Here is a 6,000-nt window from a genome sequence, read left to right as displayed (position 1 = left end):
GGACTGTCCTGCCTACCATTACTGATACTGTTTATGTCAATGTTATAACAAAAATAAGTAGAAAACAGCAATATTAAGGCTCAGGAAGGATAACGCCAAGACTTTTCAGTTGAGGGGACAGGAACAAAGGAATTCTGCCGGCCCTGAGCTTCCCTGTAGCTGTAATAGGGCCTCACAGACACACTTGTGCTTGGTTGTGTTGGCAGAGAAACACTTGGCAGAAAAATACCCTTTTGCTGTCTCAACTGCTCATTCACCTGCTCACAGAGACAAGATTATATCGCTCTGTCCTAGCACTTCTTCAAACACTGCTGAGCGTGTGCTCGTGTTCACATGTTAACCAGAACAAGGTCTCTTTTCTCCTCTTTTCACAAGACATGGTATTTCCCAGAGGAAGCCAGCAGCTCTCCCGGGGCTGTGCCAGCTTTCCTACACTATGCAAACAAGATTTAAAGATGCTGTAGAGCTCCGTGAGTGGAGTAACGGGGCGGGGGGGGCTGTGGGGTGTATGTGGGGTGTGAGGGGAATACCTTCTGTATAAAACAGCCTTTCTTTTAAGAAATGTGTGGATTACCCAGGTCAGAGGAATCCTCAAAGGAGGAGGCAATACACACACTCGGTGCTCCCATTGCCGCTCCCTTAGCGAGCCACGGGGGACCACTGCTCCGTTACTGTGGCAACAGTGACGAATTGGCAGCCAGGCCCATCATCACACAGCCTCCTCGAGACCCTGCGAGATGCTCCGGGAAAGACTTACAGAAGGCGATTTGCATCTGAGATCCCATTTCTTTTAAATTTTGGCTTTACCTGGCAAGCCTAGAGAAAGAGAAGATTGTTAGTACGAGCTCTCCAAGGAGAAACCCGTGTGAGAGCAGGGCACGAGGAGTGGTGAGGGGGCTCTAATTTAGATGGCAGCCCTTGCAGAGGCGGGAGAACTATGAGCACCTGTCGGGGAGGAGTTGACTCATGTGGGAAGAAGGTCACTTACGCAGCCTCGCTCTGTGAGTACTGACCCAGCTGGCCTCTCGTACCTCCTGCTGCAAATGTTATTTATTGTTTGTAATTAACTATCAAATTCTGGGGGTTCTTGTGTCTAAGGAGAGGGATTTTCTTTTGTGCTGGCTCTAGGCTTCACGCAAAATCCATGAATGCGCTGCTGGCTTTTTGTCCTAGGCGTGAATTCCTGCAGGAGCTGCAGCCTCACCCGTCAGCAGCAGGTTTCTCATAGCAAGCTCGATGAGATCTGCAGGGCAGGATCTGCAGTTTGCAGCGAGCACTGCACAATCTGTACCTTAATACCAGGTTTTGTGCTCTAGCCAGCTAATACAGTACTAGATCAGCTTTTCATTTCATTCGCCATTCCAGCCTTTGTTATACAAGCTAACTTATTTGGTTTTGCTGAGATTAAGAATTTAAGCAGTAAGTAAATCAAATGCTTGAACAGGTGCAGAAAGATTGCCCTATGTAGGATAGAGTTACAAGCAACTTCATTCCAGTGAGACAAACAGATGCACCAGATAAACTGCTGATAGAAGGAATTATTATATTGGCAAATATCAACTGTGCTCCACTGTACCACATGGATGTCATAGTCAAGCACACAGACAGTAGCTATGGGTGAGATCAATCAAGCATGGCTAACAATAGGCATCTATAAATGTAATCATGTTACAGAGCAGTATGATCATCAGTTTTTAATTCTGTCCTGAAAAATGTTAGTGAAACCTAGAGATCTGTGAAAAGAATATGCTGCTTTGTGAAAAAATAATGCATTACAAAAAAAATAATAAGGAAATATGAGGAAAAAAGAAATGAAAGGTATCTTGTTCACCATAGATCTGAAATCTCGATCAACCTACAGCTTGGTCACATGAAAGCCAAGGAGATTTTTTTTTCCTCCAGATGAATTTGGTGCTTGTTCTGTTCCTTGGCCAGACGGCAGCACTGGGGCATCTCTGGCTGTAATCTCATTAAGACTATTAGGCTGCGATTGTGCTTGTGCTTTTGCTGGCATGGCTTTAGGCAGACAAATGATCCTCAGAGCTCTCACAGTTGAGAGGAGACGGGGTACGTTCTCTCTCACGAGGTTTGAAAATCTTACAACCTCGACTTTGGAAAGGCACTGTTTGCAAACCAGCTGGGAAGGCAAATAGGGACAGGTCCACTCAGCCCAGGCACAGAAGGGCAGTTTATGAACACGGCTTCTGTTCGTGTAATGGGAGTCACGTGTGTGAGTGCCCTGCACAATAGCGACCAAACACACTCCCCTCAGTGTGTAAATAGTATAAAGCTGTGCCTGTGTGACTGTTGGTATGAGAGGCTGGGCTACTACAGAAAAAAAACCCAGAAATCAGAAATTAATTATTTGTTAATTTTTCCATCCCCAGAACCAGTCCTGTGTTCTGCTTTGTCCCGCCTGTTGTAATTAACACGAGCATAGTAGCTTTTGTTTTGTTGTACTGTTTGACCAAACTGAAAAATATTTTGGTGATATTTCTGGATGTTTCTGGAGTCAGATACAACTTCTTTTCATTCAGTTTTAGCCCATTACTCTTCATTACAATTCCTGGGGACACTGTAAATACCTGTTCTTCCTCTTCTGCATTCCCGCATCATTCATATATTAGTAGATAGCTCTGTCCCTCAGCAGCAGTGAAGCTTAAATACTTCTGGATGTAGCTGGATTTCGAGCCCCCTCTGTGACCCCTGCACATGTGGATCTCCTGCACATAAACCCACACCGGTTGATGTCATTCGCGCATGAGCCTTGGGAAGCAGCCTGTGCTGAATGAGTGCCAGTGTACCACACAGTTCATAAATATGTAAAAGTAATGGGCCCTATCCCAACAAGCTTAGATTCAGAAACGTTTAGCAGATGTTCTGGCAGTGGGGGAGGAAAACAGGAGATGAATAAATACAATACTGCAATAGCAAATACTTTGTTGATGAAGCTGCACATAAATTAGAATGACAAACACACCCTTAGCAGGACTTTGACCTATCCGTAAAACAACATCGACACGTTTTATTTATAGTAGTTTCATGTTCTCAGGATCAATAAAGTGACTTCATTGATTTACTTTTCCCTTTTTATTAATACTTCTCTAAACAGTGATGAATTTGAATGGAACATAGGTAGAGTCTTTTTTATAGCTTGTCAAAGGACAATTCCAGTAGTACTAGTAAAGCAATAAGGTTCTCAGCCAGGACAACAGAGCCTTTTGCTAAAGAGAACCTAACCATGGTTAAGAGTTTGTCCCATATCTGTTTGAGATTTGGGGCTGTCAGTTATTTCTAGACGATACCACAAGGGAGCTGCTCTATGCACTTGGTTAAAGGAGTAAAAAGCTGTTGCTTTAAAAACAAGTATAGGAAACATAGCTCAGGCTGTCCATTAATCCAAACTCCACATAGTAAACACGCCTTTTAGACCTTAATGCATGCTACATGGAGCAAACCAGTCTCAACTTTACAGGCAGTTCTTGTGTGGAATTTTATGGCCCAAATTAGATGAAGAACCAATAAAGTGTCTCAATGACGACCTTGCAGGACTTTTCCTTACGTTTCACCATGGTATGTTTAAATCCGCTCATTTTGGTTAGTACAAGGAAATGCTGTACTTCTGATTTTTTGGTTAATGTATTAATTGCATAGTATGGCAACAATCTAGTAGTACTTCATCTGGGTATTGTCTTCTTGAATATCTGTGTTTTCTTCATTGGCAAGCAGTTGTTTTACTGCTTTGACTGATCTTGCACCTCTTCACACACTTGAGCTGTGCTTCCTAAAGGAAGCATGAAGTGAAACTCGGCTGGGCTACTCTTCCCAGCCCTTAGCATAATGTACAGTTTTGGGAGGGAGTTTTCTGCCCTTGTGTAGCCTTTGTTCTGGGTTACTTCTACTTAAAACTTTACAGTATAGTGAAGTGAAAGTTGTGCGTTTCTCACCAGCTTCTCATATGCCCACAGTCCTGAGTCATAGCAGCAAACTCAGCTGCTATTTTGGATTTTACTGCTTGGAAAAATCTGAGAACAGTGAAATTGTCTACAGTGTTTGTGCACAGACCCAGCGCCTAGAATTTAGTTTTCAAGTACTAAAGTCTATCCTGAACACTCAGCAGATTTGCATGTACAAACTTTCCTTATTGGTTCCTGTTTGAAAGCTTATTTTCTCAGTGTGGAGGGTTAGAAACATTTTTCTACGTGATCAAAATTTACTGTCTCTGATGGGCCATCTTTTTATTTCCCTGTTTAACTGCAGAAGTTTTTATCTAGAGAAGTTTCTACTTTTTCTTAGTGAGCCAATTGGTAGGGTTTTTTCAAGTGAATTACAAACTTGTATTTGTTTTCTTGTAACAAAACGTCAGCAGCAATTTATTTGGAACTCAGCTCCCACCCCAGCACACAACATCAGTCTGGATTAGGGTGTGCATGTGTGTTCAGGGTGGTGGAAGGGGGTTGGATAGCATCATTTCATAAATATTACAGCTATTCAAATGCCTATGCAGTGAATAATCCCTTGCAACAGGAGAATGTCGGGTGGTTGGTGACTTCTGCCTTGCATTTCAAACACAGGTAGAATACCTGTGTTATTTCTTAGGAAGTCAGTGCTATGTTTCCTCCAGAACTGGGCAATTCTTCCTGCTAACAGTTGCAGAAGACAGCAGATTTTAAGACCTCTCTAGACTAGACTAGTCCTTCAGTTTCTTCTGGAAACAGTTCATCTTTTGGAAGTGCTCAGCTGCTGATTTGTATAGAGATTACTTTTGCATTAAAAAAAAATGGCTCTAGCTGTCCAAGTAAATGTAAGCATGAGAAAACAAGACTATAACTCATCAAGGAGATCCCTGATTAAACTGCTTCCAGCAGGTGGTAGTTTTAAATACAGTGACTTTTAACAGAAACGTTTGCATACAGGAGATGAGAGTTCCCATCAATGGAGGTGCTTCAGTGGTTGGTTTGGTTTCATGTTGTGGCCTTGACTTTTACAAATACTGATGTAGAAAGTAAAAAAAAAAAAAAATAAAATCCTTTGGCACTGTAAATGTATAAGATGTATAAACAGGAGCGATGTTTGCAGAACACACCAAGTGCTCCTTCCATTCTGCATCATACTGGTAAGGCCTCAACTGGGAACATGCTGCATGCTGTTCCTGCACAGAGAAATTCAGGAAAGACATGGACTACAGTGAGAGCCACCAAAGGGGAACACCAGGAATCAACAGTCTCACAATGTAAACCAGGCAGACAGGCAAGAAGAAATGGAGTTTTAGGTCTGGGGAATGTAGTAAGGAGTAATAAGAGAAATCTTCATGCATCTAAAAGGCTGTTGCAGGAGTAAGAGGAACAAACATTTTGTTTCTGTTGGGTAGGATGAGAAGTAGATGTAAATTATGGTAGAAAAGATCCAGGTTAATCATTAGGGAAAACTTTTTCTAAAGGCAAAAAGAGTGAATTGTGAGGAAAGACCATCTTGCCTGGATAGACTGTGGTGTCTGCAGCACTGGGGAGGTCTTTAAGGGGGAAAACAGATGGGGCAGAGATGCTTTCACAGCGATGGAGTTAGATGACCTCTCAGTATCCCTTCCAGTGCTGTAGTTTGGTGATCATCTTCTTGTTGGAAAATCCAGTTGCTGTGTTTTATCTTGCTAATTCCAGATGTGGGGACTCTGCTCTGGGACAGTATGCTTCCAGTGGAATTTGCTGTTCTTGGTTTTTAAAGAGATTACAAATCCCCACAGGAGCAGTCATGCACCTGGCAAGTCCTGAGCCTTGGAAGGTTGTCAGAATAGAATTTAAGATTCCCTGGCTATTTTTACTGTGAAAATAGCTTTGATATTGTAGAGATACCAGAAACTTTCTTAAATTTTCTTCTGTAACTTCCCTCCCTTGCTATACTCCTGGGAGCAACACCTAGCTCTTATGAACTTTCAGTAATTTCTCCTAGAAACAGAATACATAAGAAAAGCAGGCCTTATTTTGCTATATAGACTTTTCAAGA

General features: G+C 42.3%; 1 protein-coding gene across 6 annotated transcripts in view; it reads left to right on the top strand.

Annotated features, from left to right (window-relative positions):
• Positions 1-714: 714 nt before the first annotated feature.
• MICAL3 (microtubule associated monooxygenase, calponin and LIM domain containing 3) overlaps positions 715-6,000 on the top strand; it is a 168,015-nt gene continuing 162,729 nt past the window's right edge. For 3 of the 6 annotated variants that reach the window (XM_017804703.1, XM_017804708.1, XM_017804702.1), the window contains exon 1: positions 716-1,001. The gene's annotated coding sequence lies outside the window, so the exon portion shown is untranslated. Of the gene's footprint in view, positions 1,002-6,000 lie in introns of all 6 variants that reach the window. The other 3 variants (XM_017804706.1, XM_017804705.1, XM_017804707.1) reach the window with 3 other exon arrangements.

Source organism: Lepidothrix coronata, unplaced genomic scaffold (genome assembly GCF_001604755.1).
Source record: "Lepidothrix coronata isolate B3197 unplaced genomic scaffold, Lepidothrix_coronata-1.0 Scaffold10, whole genome shotgun sequence".
NCBI lineage: Eukaryota > Metazoa > Chordata > Aves > Passeriformes > Pipridae > Lepidothrix > Lepidothrix coronata.
The sequence above is the reverse complement of the archived record's forward strand: the minus strand, read 5'-3'. Positions and strand labels throughout refer to the sequence as shown.